We start from the raw sequence: 16987 nt of genomic DNA, 5'->3' as shown, positions 1-16987 counted from the left end.
AGTACTGGAACCCTCTCAGGATCTGTTATGTCACTTGGGAATTTAGCACCCCAGCATTCAGGCTGTCAAGTTGACAGCATGGTTTCTCCACTTCCAGTAAAAGTTAGATGGCCTAGGTTTTCTTCCCAAAGTTTGTGACATTATTTTGGCTTCTGAAAAGAATTCTACTAAAAAAATTTATAGAAGCAGGTGAAAAAGGTTCTCTATTTGGGCATGAGGTAAGGATATTGATCCTTTTTCTTCTCCAGTTTTGACTATTCTTCAATTTTTGACAACTCTTCAATATTGGTGCTAGTTTCTCTACAGTTAAACTTCAGTTAGCAGCAATTTCAAATTTTCACATAGGAAATAGATCTTGTTCTTTAGCTTCCTGAAACTTACGTAAAGCTTTTATGAAAGGGATTTTTCTACTAAGGCATCCAGTAAAAGATCTAACGCCATCTTGAGATCTTACAGTAGTTCTAGAAGATTTGACACAAAAAACCCTTTGAACCTTCAGACAAATCTGACCTGAAACTTTTGTTGTGGAAGACAGCTTTCTTGATAGCTACTTCTTTGGCTAAAAGAATTTCTGAACTCCAAGCTTTTTTGGCAAAAAAACTGCTATTTTTCACAAAGATAGTATTCTCTGTGGATTTAATCCTTCCTTTGTACATAAAGTAGCCTCTGAAAATAACATTAACCAATCCATTTACTTGCTAGTTTTCATTAACATTTGTGCAGCAGCTCCATGGTCCAAGATTCCTTTGTTTCATATTACAAATTGGATATTGTATCTAGAAACAGAGCCTCCTTTGGTTTGGCAGTACTCCGGAATAATCTTCCATGAGGGCCACCCAAAGTCAACGTAGCTGTGTACTCTTTCCCATTAGTCAGGAAGAATGAAAAGGACAGTGTCAGATTTGTAAGTTTGTAAGTTATGTGCTCACCATAAGTAGGCATCTGTGTTGTCCATTTTCATTCTTCCTCAACTCCCCTTCCATCTATCCTCCGTCAGTTTTTCTTCTGGAAATACCTGTTGGACTATGTCTGGAACCTACAGTTCCAGGTTTGAGCCCTATCTTTTCTGTCTTCTATTTCTGTGCAGCAAACTCTATCTGAGGTAATGGGGATGGAGCAGGACCTTATGGGTAGAGGGAGAAGCTCGAGAGTTGGATCAGAAGTGTGTAGCATATGGCCAAGTCAGATCCGAGGATTGGATCTGGACCCCATTAGTGAGGTAGGATGAAAGTGGACAACACAGATGGCTAGTTATGGTGAGTTCATAACTTACAATTTCTAATAATGGATAACCGCTTCCTGATAATTGAGGTTTCATCATATTATATACTCTGTTCCTGATCTGCAGTTTATGCTGCAGGATTCAAATGTAAGATGTTTATGCTTTTTGTGTGTTATCATTGTTATGTTGTAATCTAAACTGGTATTACACTGGATTTCAAAAAGAATTATTGTAGTTCAGTGCAGGAAATATGGATGTCAAGGAAAGAATAGAGATAATCCTAGTGTATTTAGCTATCTTTTAAGTGGTCAAGCACTGATGTCTCTATTAGGCTGCATCCTTAGGGATGGAAGAGGCTTTGGGTGCTTTATATTTTTGTTATGAAGGAACTATACTGAGTGGAAAATGTGTGTTTTGGATTTGTAAATAGTTTTAACTTTTATAATATTTTGTATAATGGGATTTGTGATGATAAATATGATGGTCATGTCAATGGTTGTGCAGGATAGTTATTTAAGTATATGTAGTAAAGGTTATGAAGGTTAGAATTTTAAAGGTGATAGCTTTTTTTTTCTGTATTTCAAAGCATAGTTTTTTTCGAGAAGGCTCTGAAGTCAACAGAGACTAGGCTGAAGACCTGGAAGTTGACTGGAGAGAAAACACAAGAGTTCAAGGAATTACTTAGGGCTCTAGCACTTTAGGAAGATGAGGAAATTGGTGGAATTGAAGAATGGCAGCCCCTCCAAAACAGCATGTGTGAGGACTATAAAACAGTTCAGCGGCGGAGCCAGGTATGAAAATAAAGTACATAAGGAAAGCTGGTGATGCAATGAAGAAATCCATGAAGTTATCAAAGAAAGGAGTGCATGAAAAAAGAAAAGGTGGACTAAGTAAAGAAGAATACTGTTTTGCTAAGAAAGAGGCTAAGTTGTCATAGCAAAGAACAAGGCATCACAGGCACTTTACCAGCTTATTGATTCATCAGCTGGCACAAAGAAATTCTATCAAGTTGTAATGCAAAGACAGAAAGATAAAGAAAATGGTCATCAGACAATCTTCATAAAGGATGCCAGCAACAACCTGTTCACCAGTTCACAGGATGTCAAAGGCAGATGGATAGAGTACTTAGGATCAAAACAGGTTACTAGGCTAACAGCCCTAGAGCCTTTTTAAGCCTAGCTATTCATGCCCCAATTTTCTCAATTAGTAATGAGTGTGGGCTGGAATGGCTTTGGTATATGCCTGCACCTTTGGGCATCTACAAACTACCTTGTCTTTAAGGGCCACAGGTGACAGGCCAGGAGTGAATTTGCAATTTTCCTTCCGTTGGTCCAAACTGAATTTGAATAGACTTAGGGAAGAGCTCTGTTTCACATGAATGGGGTGTCTGTTTCAGAGAAGGGGTAATCTCTGAGACACATAGCTGTCCCTCCAGTATGGTTTGTTTGTCACAGACAAGGTTTAGCTGTTTGATTGGGCAATTCTAGTACTGTTTCTTTTGCAAATATGTAGCAGATCCATCAGGGCTGGATGGGAAAATGTGTTATAGGTTATGCATAGATCATCCCTCACTAGTCTGTAGGAGACTGAGTACTCCGTCAGCTTCTGAATTAAGAAAAACACAAAAGTTGTACTGCCCCAGATATGGCCTACAGTGAACGAAGAGGAGGAGCTCACCCTAGAAAAAATAAAAACAGCACTAAGGAAAATGAAGTCAAGGGAAAGCAGCAGGCTCAGATGAGGTCATGGCAGGTATGATCTAGATGCTGGGTGAATTAGGAGAGAAATGGCTTATGAGGTTACTTATAATAGTATGAAGAGAAAGGGGTACCCCAATAACTGGAAAAAAGCCATAATAGTGCCAGTGTACAAGAGCAAAGGGGACATTCCTAACTCTGCACAGTACAGAGACCGATTTAGCACAGCCAGACTTCCAAGATAGTTGCACACTGATCAAAACCTAACTTCAGCTCTCCCAGTGTGAAAATAGACACTAAGAAACAACAGCCAGTGATAGTCAGCTTGAGTAAAATTCATTTACTGGCTAGTACGTACATTACCTGGATCCCAACAAAGAAGAAACTGAGAGAGCCTGAAAGAAAATCAACTAGAACTGGTGAAGAGAAAACAATGACTGGAAACAATCCTGCAGCTGTTCAGCAAAAAGCAGTTCAAGTTTCAGCTTTGCTATAAGACATGACTTCCAGTAATCTGGAGAAAAAATAAGTCATATTTGCTCAGAGCTGATTAAAATAAATTAAAACACTGAAAGACTATATTAGCTCAAATATAAGGCTGGCAAAAATGAAAGAATATTCAGATGAGCCGATTAAACTCAAAAATCAGAGGCCGAAATGAAGAAAAAGCTGGCTGAGCATGAGACTGATTAAGAAGAGATGTTTCCAAAAAAATGGCAGATTTAGATGACAGAGCACAAAGGGAAACTCTGAGAGTTTCTTCTGTATCAGCGAAACTAAAAGGAACAGACTATATTACTTTTATGAAGGCAAAATAAGCAAATGGACTGGTATTCTGCAGCTGGAACCGTTAATTGAAGGAGCACACCATGCGTGCACTCCATTTCTAGCCATAAGAAGGGCATGTAAGATCTTTATTATTAAGGATGCAACCCTACCAGTTGAGGGAGTTGATCTTGAGCAAACTGTGGCAAGGGGGAAGGGCATTGAAAGTTGGAGACAGTGGAGTGTTTGTGGAAAAAGGTTATTCACTGTGCACCAGGCAGAAGAGAGAGAGAGAGATTTATTCCAGAAGTTGGGGTGCGTCATGAGACAGGTATGGGATTCAAGTTGCTGTGTCCAGCTGTCTTCAGAATATTTTTTTCTTGGTGGATGAAATTCAGTTTTTGATGCAGAGCAGGCTAGGGAGGAAGTGCAGGGGTTTGTCCAAAAAAGCGTGGGCCATCTGGCAGAGGGAGGCTCTGATTCTCATTCTTCTGATGATAGAGCACATGGTGAGACTTGTCAGTGGAACCTTTTCCACTGTTCTGGAGGAACATGCTTGAGGAACAGGGAGGGCTTGGGAGTTGACCAGAAGAATCGTATCTATGAATTAACTGGAATCTGGAGTTAAGAGACAGAGATGAACAGGAAGAAGACTGGCAACACTGAAATTGGTGAATAAATGCGAGACTGCAGAGCATCAATCGCCTTTGTGAAATACGGCTGTATAATAAATGGAAAGAGTGGACTCTGTTGACTTTGCTAAACTTGTGAGGAACTGAAAAGCATTTGCATCACTTCATGTCATTAATGTTTGGAAGTACTCTGAGGGAAGGGGAAGAGGAAGGAAAAAGGTAACTGGAAGTAAGACAGTTTCTGTTCTTAATATTTCTGTGAAACCTTTCACAATATAAATAGCATATTATAGTAAAGTATTTTTAGTTCTTTGATGTGAGAGTCACTAAAGTAAACATGCCTTTTTTTCTTTATCCTCTCTTCTCTTCTCTTTTTTTGGTATTAAGAAATGTAGGAAATACAGTGCAAAAAGTGAAGAAAAGGTAGACAAAAGCATGTTTTAGTTGAGCAGATAGGCAGTAATCTTGGGTTGATGAGTTGGAGGATGGAGTATACAAGTACCATATCATAATCTATGTAGAATTGATGTGTTGTCTCTTAGATTTGCATAGGTGAATGGATTAAGACCCTTGGTTTATTCTAATAAATTGTAAGTGGAAACAACTCAATATGAGAACAGAGATTATAATGAAAAATTTTCTTTAGCAGTAAATGTTTCAACTTGTCTTTCAGGCTGCAGCAGAGGACTACACTTTTATTTTTTTCTCTTGCATTTCCATGGAGTCAATTGATCATAGGGCAATAAGACAACACTGGTTTCTTAAAGGCTAAATGTAAATGATTTCTGAAAGCATGCAAGTTGTTTTCACAAAGGAAGGTAACTATAAAAAAGAATAGACACCAATTAGTGTAAGAAGCACAGGCAATAACGTGTATTAGCATTGATACACTCAATTTCAGGTTAATTAGGTTAATTCAGGTTGCTGTGTTAGCAGCTGTCTATTTGGCATAAACGTTGCTTGTAGGGGGTAAATTTCATTATTTGAAGATGTCCATAGTTATGTATGAATAAAGAGAAGGCTCCACCTTAGAACTAAAAAATCTATTTTTTACTCTCTCTCTCTCTCTTCTGAGCTATTTTGATAACTCAAAATCACTCTGACTGCTTCTTATAGAATTTTAATATGTTTTCTGCAAAATGGCTGTCAATGGTGCTTGACATATCAGCATGATCTTATTTTTCTTCAAGCCTTTCGCTTTCCCATAGTTAATTTCAGGTTGGCTTTATCTGAGTCATGCTAGACATAAGGAATTTGTGGTGTATTCCCATGCCATTGACATATGATGGGATTAGCGTCCATCACTGTCATTCTGTGTACCTTCTTTAGCAGGATTGCTTCTTTTATTTCTTGAATGGCCCTCATTTATGTGCGTCTCTGGGCTTGTTTTATAGTATACTAAGGAATTATACAGCTGCAACATAAACAGTGGCTAAATTGTGGGCCTTTGTTAAAAGCATCTTTTTGTAGTCCAATATGAACTGACAGCCCCCCCCCCCCAAATACTTTGGTAAATGTAAATGTGTTGATACTTTACAAGAAAAAAATATTTTCTGGCTTTTCTCTCTCACAGGCATCTTGGATACATTAAAGTAATCTTAAAATGTAAAGTAGTATAAACAAAAAATGTTTAAAGCATAACATTTCAATAGTATGATGATGCATATATAAATTTGTCAAAAAGGTGACAACTGTCTTTGAACCATTGACTGATCTAATTTCTCTGTTTTGCTATGAAAGGTGTGGCTACATTGGAAGCAGCTGTGAGTGAATGTAAGATCTGATGTAGTTAATCCTCGTTCATTCCTTACGTATGGGTATCGGTTCCGAGCTCGGAACCGAGCCGGCCATTTTCCAAGCTCGCGTCAGCTTCAAACTCTCGAGCTAAACTCTTACCCACAATTCCCCTCTCCCTGTTACCTCAGATTTAGTTTGCCGCGTTGCCATCCGGTCGTGTCAAGCTACTTCTCTTGACCTAAGTACAGTCAATTGTTGTTTAATTGCTTTACAAATTACTTTTCTGTCAGAAAAGTTGATATTTTATTGTCTCTTGCCCTATCGCATCTAGGATTCATAATTTCCTCAGGTTTTTTCTGTCCTTTACTTACCCTTTTTACTGCGAGGTAATTTCTCCTTACCATCATTGGTAATCCTCTTTCCTTTTCTCTTTCATACATTCGGGTACTCTCTTCTACCATTGTTGGTACTTTTCTATTTGTTAATATGGCAGATAAAAAGAGTAGTCCGGGGTTTAAGCGGTGTTCTGCTTGTGGACACAAACTGCCTACTTCTGATGCACACTCTTTATGTGTTTATTGTTTGGGAGCTTCCCATTTATCTGTTGAACCTCCTTGTACTATTTGTGAGAACTTTTCTAATAGAACTTTGTTAGAAAGGAAAAACAAGCTGATACTGAAGGGACTTCTAAAATCTCCCTTTTCAGAGGCTATTTCTGGGTCAGAGGTCTCAACCCCTCCTAAAGCCCATAAGAAAATGGATGTTTCTACTAAGGCTAAATCCTTGCCTTCGTCCCCGGCTGGGGACTCTCACCAACCAAAACCTAAAAAGGCAAAAATTTCGGCTCCGGAGCTCTCTGTCAGCCCCAGTGCTTTTGGTGCCCAGACCTTTGGCACCAAGGCCTTTGGCTCCATTAGTGATTTCGGCTCCGTCCTCTCCTGCAGCCTTCTACATATCGGCACCGAGGGGCTCCTCGGTTCAGACCATTACCACTGTATTGGCACTGACCGTTCAGTCGGCGCATACCTTGACCTTGTCGGCTCTGAGATCTTTCTCAGAACCGAGGCCTTTATTGTTGACTCCAGTTTTGCCGGTTCCAGCTTCGGCACTGACAACCACTTCGGTACCGATCCCTGTGTCAGTGCAGACAATGACATCAGCACCGATGACTTCTTCGGTGCAGACTACAGTAGTTCAGGCTTTATCAGCACTGTTGTTGTCTGTTCACTCAGATGAGATGGGCACCGAGTCTGCCTCTTTTGTGGACAGGCCTGTTTCTCCCTCAGTCTCTGTGAGGTCCACTAGAAGTCTTTCTGAACATGATGTGTTGCATCTTGTGGACCAGGCATTCTTGGCCAGAGGTATTCCACCCCCCAAGAACTATCCTTCCTTGGGAGGTGATCACCCATCTCCAAAGACACCTTCATATTCCCCTCCTTCATTGCCTTTGAAGTCCATGGATATAGTATAGTCTTCCCCTTCTGTGGTTCCCTTTATGGATCTCACTAAGGAAACGCAGTTGCCTTTTTGGCAGGAAAGGTTTGCTACGACCCAGGATGTCAGCTGTCACACGCATAGCTTGCTGCTCCACAGCCATACAGGGGCTCCGAGTCGGCAGGCTGAGCCACTTAGGGAAGGAGTGCTTCCTGTCCTAGATATACACTCCTCTCCGGGTGGACCAGCCTTCCAACTGATGGAGGGGGCTTTCGCTGCTGCTGGCGATACCGGACTGTCTATACCTCCGCCCTCCTCTGGTGCACTGGTTTCATAAATCGCACCTAGTGGACACCGGGTGCAAGGGCCTCAGGACATATTCCCTCAGGAATCCCTTTTCTGTTGTCTTCCCCAGCTTCTCCCATTGAGGAGGTCCACCGGAAATGTTAGTGTAAGAGGAAGCACATGGACTCCATAGAGGAGTCCTTCACTGAAGACACAGATTTTGATGAGGGGGAAGGATCCCCTCGGTCACCCTCTGAGGTATCCTTTGGTGATATCCTTGAAATTCTGAAACAGAGAGGTGACTGGCAGCCCTCTAATCCAACCCCTGAGGAATCTGTGTTCCTGCAGGCCTTTTGCACCCGGCCCCCAACCTCCTAGGTTACTCCACCTGTTGATGAACTTGTCAAGTTCATCGTGCAGTGTGCTTGGAAGGCCCCTGATACTGTTGAAGCTATTCCCAGGAGACAAGATAAGATCTTGTCCCCTCCTGCTTCAGATCCCCATTGGTCAAAGGTCTTCCTGTAGATGCTTTGGTGGTGGCGTCCGCAACAAAAAAGGATCTGGCAGAAGAAGAAAGCCAGACTGTCCACCCACCTAACAGAGAGTCCCGGGCCCTGGACAGAACAGGGAAGTGCACCTTTGCTATCAGGTCCCTGAATTATATGGCACATTTTACCAGGCTTCAAAGGGATCTGATTTCTGAGCTCTCTGAAACCTTGGCTGGTGCAATGTCTGATGAGGTCCGTGACAAAGTGGCCTTTCAGCTGGCCACCATTGAGTCTATATCTAACTCCTCTATGCGATTGGTATCTCACGCATCAGAAGGAGCAGCTAGAGTGGCGGGTTCAGCTGCGGTCTTGAGACGACACGCCTGGATGCGCTTGCGCAACTTTGCGGAACCTTTTAAGTCTTCCTTTCTTAATGCCCCCATTGAGCCCTCCTCGTTGTTTGGGCCCAAAGTTAAAAGCACACTGGCCAGATGTGAACAAGACGGTAAGACCCTTTCTGCCATAGGTGTCTGTTATTCTTCCCCTCATCGTGCTTTCTCCAGAAACCAAAAGAGTGGGAAGATATGGTTCAAGAAATCTCAGGGTCCTTTCCATGACACACAGGCCGAATTCTCCCCCAGAGGCAGAGGGGAAAACTCACAGGGAAGACGCTCTTTTCGGGGCAGAGGGGGGCTACGTAACCAGGGTTCCAGGGATTCTTTCCCTGGTCAATCCTACCAGCGCTCCTGAAGAGCGGCCCAACTCCTTTCCTCTGGAGGTGGTTGGGGGATGTTTCTCCTTGTACCCTTCTGCCTGACTAACCATCACCACCGATTCTTGGGTACAAAGGATCATAACCAGAGGTTATCATATCCCCTTCGATCTTTGTCCCTTCCCTTTAAAAAATCTTCCCGTCGTTCCACCCCAGTCAAAGGGAAGAAGCAGCACTAGAGATAAAAAAAGCTGCTAAGAAAAAGAGTCATCCAAGTAGTCCCTCCAGACCAGATAGGATCCGGATTCTACTCAACTATTTTTGGTGCCAAAGAAAACCGGGGACTGGAGACCAGTTTTGGATCTCAGTGTATTGAGCAAGTTTGTGAGAGTACAAAAATTCCGGATGGTCACTATACAGTCTGTCCTCCCACTTTTGGAAAAAGACAAGGTGGAGAGGCCATCAAGAAGATTTCTCCGCTTCCATGCGGGAGCCAGTCACTACCAGTTCAGAGTACTGCCCTTTGACTCTCTACAGCCCCCAGAGTGTTCACAAAGTGCATGGCAGTTGTCACAGCTCACTTGTGAATTCAAGGATTCCAGGTGTTTCCATACCTAGACGACTGGCTCATTTCTGCCCCTACCAGACATCTACTGGAAAAAGCCCTGGCATACTCTCTGTACGCTGCTCAAAGGCTAGGCATAACCATAAACTGGCAGAAATCCAATCTCACCCCATCTCAGTTGACAGAATTCATAGGGGTTATCTCGGACACAAAAAACTGCAGAGCTGCTGTTCCAGAGCATAGAATTTTAAGGATAAAGCAACAACTAATTCCAATCCTTTGAAAGGAAAAATCCACAGCGCACTTGGTTCTACAGCTGTTGGGTTCCATGGCAGCCTCCATCACCATTGTTCCCCTGGCCAGGTTTCACATGAAGCTTCTACAATGGCTACTGCTCACCCAATGGTATCCTTTTCAGCATCTTCTTTTAGCCATGATTCGAGTAACCCAGAGGTGCAAACAGGATTTAAATTGGTGGATGACACACAGTCTCTCTCAATGGTCTTGCCCCTTTTCCCCCCAGCAACCCAATGTCACAGTGACCACGGATGCCTCCCTGATGGGGTGGGGGGGCTATTTTAGGGACAGACAGTCCAAGGCACTTGGTCCCAACTGTAGGCCCATCTGCATATAAATGTTCTAGAGCTGACGGTGGTGCTTCTGGCATAGCAAACATTCCATCCCCTGCTGCCGTCTGGGACAATTGCGATTCAATCAGACAACATGGCGGTGGTCTGGTACATCAACAAGCAAGGTGGAACCAAATCTTACCCTCTTTGCCGAGAGGCCATGAGGATATGGCAATGGGCGATGGTTACCAACCATTTTCTTTTAGCAACACACATTCCCGGGAGTTCCAACGTGATAGCAGACAGACTCAGCAGGTACATTCTTCAGCCTCACAACTGGTCCCTGAATCCCTTGATAGCAGCGGAGATCTTCCACCGCTGGGGACGTCCTTGCTGTGACCTCTTTGCATCCCCGACCAACTACAAATGCAGCAACTACTTTGCCCTGAGTCCCCCTCTGGGACAGTCACCCAGTGATGCTCTAGTCCACGATTGGCCCGCGGGTCTTCTCTATGCATTTCCACCCCTTCCTCTCATTCCCCAGTTTCTGAAGAAAGCCCAGCGGTTGAAGAGCAAAGTAATTCTCATAGCACCATATTGGCCATGACAGTTTGGTTCCCATTCCTTTGGCCTCACCTACTAGATCGACCATGGATTCTCCATCCAATCCCGGAGTTGATCTCACACCCACATAACCTGATTCATCCCAACCTGAACAGCCTGAAGCTAACGGCTTGGCTACTCTAATTCCCTTGATTGCCAGGCAGAATGATCTTTCTTTACCAGTAAGTGATATTCTCATTGCTTCTCATAAGTCTTCCACAAGAATTACTTATCTGAGCAAGTGGAAAAGATTTACCTGTTGGCTGAAAGATAAACAAGTAGATTCCTGTTCAGCACCAGTGTTGATAATACTAAACTGTCTGGCCGACCTTTTTCAATCGGGTCTATCGGCCTCTACTATTAGAGTTCATTTGGCTGCAATTTCTAATTTCCATGAGGGTGTCCAAGATTCCTCTCTTATGTCCCTTAAATTGTTCAAGACCTTCATAAAAGGTGTCAATCATCTGAAGCCACCTTTTAGAGAACCTATTCAACCATGGGATGTATCATTAGTTCTACAAGCTCTGACAGTGGCACCTTTTGAACCAGCCTCTTCTTGCGACTTCAAGTATTTGTCATGGAAAACCTTGTTTTTGGTCGCTATTACTTCTGCCAGACGTATTTCTGAACTTCAAGCTTTATGCATCAAGACTCCATACTTGATTTTTCATAGAGATAGTGTCTCTGAGAACTAATCCATCATTTCTGCCTAAAATGATCTCTGAAATGTCCATTAAAGCCATTGAATTGCCAGTTTTCTTTCCCAACCATTCAAACAGAGGAGAGTATTGTCTACATACCCTAGATGTACACAGGCAAATCCATTTTTACTTAAACAGGACTAAACCCTTTCGTAAATCTGACCAGTTATTTTTGGCCATTTCTGGATCTAGACTAGGATCAGCTGTTGCTAGGGTCACATTAGCTAGATGGCTGAAGGACTGTGTGACCTTTATTTACACACAACGTAATGTCACGTTGCGTACTACCATGAAAGATCATTCAACAAGGTCGGTGGCAACTTCTGCTGCCTTCCATGCCAGAGCTTCTTTACATGACATCTGTGCAGCTGCAACTTGGGCTACTCTTCATACCTTCATCAATCATTACAAATTGGATTTGGCCTCCAGGGGAAGAGCATATTTCGTTTCTATGGTGCTCAGGAATGTCCTTCCATGAGAGCCTCCCAGGAATAGAGGTAGCTGGGGACTCTGTCCCATACGTAAGGAATGAACGAGGAGTAACAATATCAGATATAGAAGGTATGCCTTACCATAATGTTCCATCTGTATTGTTGATCCTTGTTCAGTCATTACGACCCTCACTCCTTCCCCCTCCTGTGGTTTCTAGTGGATCTCACCATCCAGTTCTCTTAGGTTATTTGACCAGAGGTAGCCTCTACCTTCTTTAACTTGCAAACTCAATCTGAGGTAACAGGGAGAGGGGAATTGTGGGTATGAGTTTAGCTCGAGAGTTTGAAGCTGATGCGAGCTTGAAAAATGGCCTGCTCGGTTCAGAGCTCGGAACCGATACCCATATGTAATGACTGATCGAGGATCAACAATACAGACTGAACGTTATGGTAAGACATAACTTCTTTTTCTCGTCTCTGCAGTAAAGACAATGAAAACAGTTTCACACCTTTATGTCTTGTTTACAGCAGCCACCTGAGCTCCTGGCATCAGCAGGACTAATTACTCATATAAGACTGTCAACAGGACATTACAAATTTTTCTTATGTCTGTGGTATGTCATGCAGGTGTAGACAAACTCCTCTGCAAATTATGTGAGAAGTTAAGCTTGGAAAAGTTGGTGGTCTTTCCCTTCCTTTGATTTCAAGCCAAGGAAATTAATTTTTTATAAAGTAAAAGCAGGTTTCAGGTACCTACACAGTACTGGAATCATATTGTGGGGAGAAAAGCAACCTAAGAGTTGAGTTAAACTGTAAGAGAATGTGGAGTTTTCCTTTAAGTTTACATGTTATGGGTATTCTGGGGTGGGTTTTTTGAGGGTTTTTATTAAAACAAAAAAAACTTTAAAAATGTGGCATGGGTTCCATTGTTGGTGATAAAAAAAACTGTATAAAGGATTAGACTGCCAAACATTGTGAGCTTGTATTACAAAAGCTGGAGATAGATATTTTAAAAAGCTGCCATATATAATAGGTGGAAATAATGACTTAATTACCATAAAGGTGACACTTTCCATATTATCTTGGAATGTGAATTGTCTCATAGGTATAGACAAAAAAGAAAAAAATAATTATATTAAGAAATGCAAAGTGCAAATAGCAAAGTTACAGGAAACACATTTGGAAAGAACTGAACTTGTGAAGTTAATAAAGAGAGGATTTCAGGATGGATATTCTTCAGAATATTAGGGACAAAGGAAAGGAGGTGTACTTATATTGATTTCCAGAGGAACAAAGATGATAGAACAGGGATAAAAAAGATAATGGCAGATTTGTGGTAGTAGGAGTCTACTGGTAAGGGTTGAGGATTACCTTGATATGTACTTGTATTCAACCTAAAACTGCTGTTATGGAGCTCCAAAAACATGGGGTTGAAGTAATCAGCTTTCAGCAGGGAGTATTACGTATAGGTGAGCACTAGAATTTGACTTGCAACAATGTTGATGCATTGACGGCATATAAGGGAAAAGAAAATATAACAAAAGAGGCTAGATTTCTGAAGAAATGTATGAAAATATTGATATGAAAGAAGTGAACTCAGTAGTAGGGACACTTAAGAGCGTTTACATGTTATTCATGAAGGTAAAATAACTGGGCTAGACTAGGTAGAAATTATAGTTCACAGGAACATGTGCATTTAGTTGAGAACTTTGACACACATCCAATAATTGTTTCAGATCATGTACCAGTAATTACTGAGATAAAAATCAGGGTAGTGAAGTAAAGATGAGACAGTAGCACTTCCTCATCTACCTTGTTACAAAGAGAGAAATTTAAGAACTGGGTAGTGGAAATTATCAGGGAGTTATTAGGGAAGATAAAAAGTACTCCAGAAGTTACAGCTAGTGAGTGGGATAAAATGAAAGTACAGTTTAAAAATAGGGTAGAAATAAAGAGAGATCTGGTTAAGAAGTAATACGAGTTATTTAAATTAAAAAAAGTCTGGATTAGGTAATATTTATATAACAGAGCATGGATATTTAGTACAAAAAGTAAGTTTGCATAACATAGTGATGTCCCTTTAGAATGTTGTTTGAATTCTATTTTCCTATTTCTAATAAGAAACATTTGATGTTATGTGGTCCTATCTCGCCTACATTCATTACTGACGGGTTCGGAGCCGATAATCGGCTCCGACTCGACCGACTATTTTCTAGCATGAAGTCTCTAATTGGCTGGGCTAGCTGGTATCCCAGGATGCACCTCTCCCAAACCCCCAGATCTCATTTGCCGCTCGTTGAGTTAGGACATGGTCTCGAGCTTGGCTGTGGCTAAGTACCTTTTTGACTAAACTTTCTAAAGTTTTTATACCTTTCTGTCAAACAAAAGCTATTTTCATAGCTATATTGTGTTTTGTGTGTGGTTTGAGCTTGTTATAGTTTTGTGGAGAGTGTGTGTGGTTTCCCTTGTGTTTGGCAGGCTAGGCCCGTTTAATTTAGAGGGACCTAGTCCTCTCCTTCGTCTTGTTCTCAGTGTTTTCTCTCGTCGATCCCTAAGGAGCATTTAAATTAGAGTTCCTGTAGTGTATCCCGCCTTCCTATTGTTATGTTGAGTGTTTGGAATTTATTGGGCATGTCTAAAGAGCAAAAGGAGCATAAACCCTCTGGGTTAAAAAAATGCTCAAAGTGTGCCTATAAAATGTTGATCACAGATGGGCATGCCATCTGTGTTTATTGCCTTGGCACGATTCACTTACAAGAATCCTGAAGTGTCTGCCATTCCTTCAGTTCTAGGGTGCTGCAGGAAAGAAAAAATAAACTGATTTTGAAGGGCCTGGTTAAGCCCTCCTTTGAAGAGGATATAGAGTCTGCTTCTTCTACTGGCAAATCCAAATCCACCAGAACTAAGAAACGATCTCCAGCTCCATCTAGTTCCTCGGAGCCCCCGGAGAAGATTTTGAAAATAGTTACAACTTCCTCGGCTCCGTTGGCTTCGGAGCCACAGCACAGGAACTGTGGTTTGGATACTGCTTCCTCGGCTCCATTGTTTTCAGGGCTGCAGGAGGTATCGGTGGTACTGGAGTCGACCTCGGCTCCAATCATACTGGAGCTGATTCAGAGCCGGTCACCCAGTGTTACACAGGAATCAATAGGTAGGAGATCCTCATCTCCTTCAGTTGCCTCCAAATCCTCTAGGTTATATGATTTGGATGTGGATAGGGTGGTTCAGAAGCTCCTTCAGTCGCTGGTGTTAGCCAAATTGTTTTCAGCTCCGACCCAGTAGGCTCCGGAGCCTATTCCTTTGTCGGTACCGATGATTCCTCCTCCAAGCATTGCGTCATCGGAGCCGGAGTGTTCGGCGCCGAGTGATGTCCTTACGCTGGCTTCGGTACCCCTGGCGGGTTTATCGGAGCCATCATCGGCTCCAACCATTTCAGTTCCATCATCTGGTTTCGGCACTCGGGTTTCCTCGGTCGGGCCCGAGGGGGATGCATCGGGACTTCTATCGGCCCCGAGTCTCCCTCTCGGCACTTCGGCTAGGGGGATCCTGACCCTGGTTGTGGTCTCAGAGACGGGTCAGTCCTCGGATTCAGGGGGACCCGCCTTCGAGGCCATGAGGAGCGCACTGGCCAGGTCATCAGTGACATCACTTGGATCGGCCACTCCGTCCCCATACACCCCGGCTAGAGCCTCTGATGCCCCTCTATCAGTGGACAGCAGAGCTCGAAGTCCTGAGGACACCCCCATGAGTGGTCCCCAGCTTTCTGAGGGCCCCTCAGAGTCTGTGCCTGAGGAGCCTCTCAGGAAGAAGCTGTGCAAGAGGAAGCACATAGACTCCCAAGACGAGTCCATCACCTTGGATACCGACCTCGATGATGCAGAGGGGTTCCCTAAGTCGTCCGATGACGTCTCCTTCTCCGACATCCTGGAGATTTTGAGGCAGAGAGGCGACTGGCCTTCCAAGCCCCCCTCTGAGGAGGAGTTGGTCTTCCTCAAGGCCTTCGGAGCTCAACCTTCTGCCTCCTGGGTGTCTCCACCCTTCGACGAACTGTTAGACCTGATTTGTCGAAGCGTGTGGGAGCACCCTGATTCCGTGGAACCAGTGCCCAGTCATCCTAATAAGTTCCTGTCTGCTCCCCCGGGGAAAGAGTTTTTGACAAAAGGGGTCCCTGTAGATGCCATGGTGGTGGTGTCAGCTACTCAGCAAGAAGTTGCAGAGGCTTCTTCCTCCATCCATCCTCTTAACAAGGAGTCCAGGAGTATTGATCGCTATGGGAAGCATACCCTGTCTTCAGCAACCTTTACACTGCGGTCTCTGAATTACCTTTGTCACATTACTCGGCTCCAGAGAGATCTCCTCAAAGAGTTGGGAGATACCTTGATGGGTAACATGCCTGAGGTGGTAGCGCAGACTGTTAATGCCCAGTTGTCTACCCTTGGTTCCATTGCAAACTCGTCCATGAGGCTCATATCCTATGCAACCGAAGGGGCTAGTAGGGCAGCTAGCTCAGACTTGGCTCTTAGGAGGCAAGCCTGGATGTGCCTATGTCAATTTGCGGAGGACTTCAAGTCTTGCTTCACGGACGCCCCCTTCGATGGGTCCTCTCTTTTTGGACCCAAAGTGAAAGAGACTCTCACCAGATGTGAACAGGAGGGTAAGACTTTATCTGCTGTAGGGGCCCATTTTTCTCTTCCCTCTAGGCCTTATCCCAAGGCTCAGAGAGGAGGGAAGATGTGGTTCAAGAAATCACAAAAGTCTTTCCCAGCCACGCATGGTGAGCCCCCTTCCAGAGGCAGAGGTGAGGGAATTATTCTGGAAGACGCCGTCCTAGGGGCAGAGGAGGCCCCCGCAATCTGGGAGACTGCAACTCCTTTCGTGGATCTTCCTATCAGCATCCCTGAGGGATCGCCTGACTGCGCTGTTCCGGAGCCAGTCGGGGGTAATTTTTCGAGGCATCCTCAAGCCTGGGAGAGCGTCACTCAGGATCGATGGGTGCTTTGAATAATTACCAGAGGTTACACCATTCCCTTTGTTTCACCCCCTCCCCTAATCAAAAAAATCTCGGACATTCCACCCAGTCAAAGGGATCAAGTAGCGCTAGAGATATCAAAGCTGCTAAGAAAAGGAGTCATCCAACCGGTCCCCT

At 43.5% G+C, this 16987-nt stretch overlaps 1 protein-coding gene across 2 annotated transcripts in view; it reads left to right on the top strand.

Moving 5' to 3' along the window:
- INPP5E (inositol polyphosphate-5-phosphatase E) overlaps positions 1-16987 on the top strand; it is a 1512334-nt gene that overhangs the window by 1242294 nt on the left and 253053 nt on the right. The gene's annotated exons all lie outside the window — the stretch shown is intronic.

Source organism: Protopterus annectens, chromosome 16.part0 (genome assembly GCF_019279795.1).
Source record: "Protopterus annectens isolate FY-2018-M chromosome 16.part0, PAN1.0, whole genome shotgun sequence".
Lineage (NCBI taxonomy): Eukaryota > Metazoa > Chordata > Ceratodontiformes > Protopteridae > Protopterus > Protopterus annectens.
Note: the sequence above shows the minus strand (reverse complement) of the source record. Positions and strands in the feature narration are given on the sequence as shown.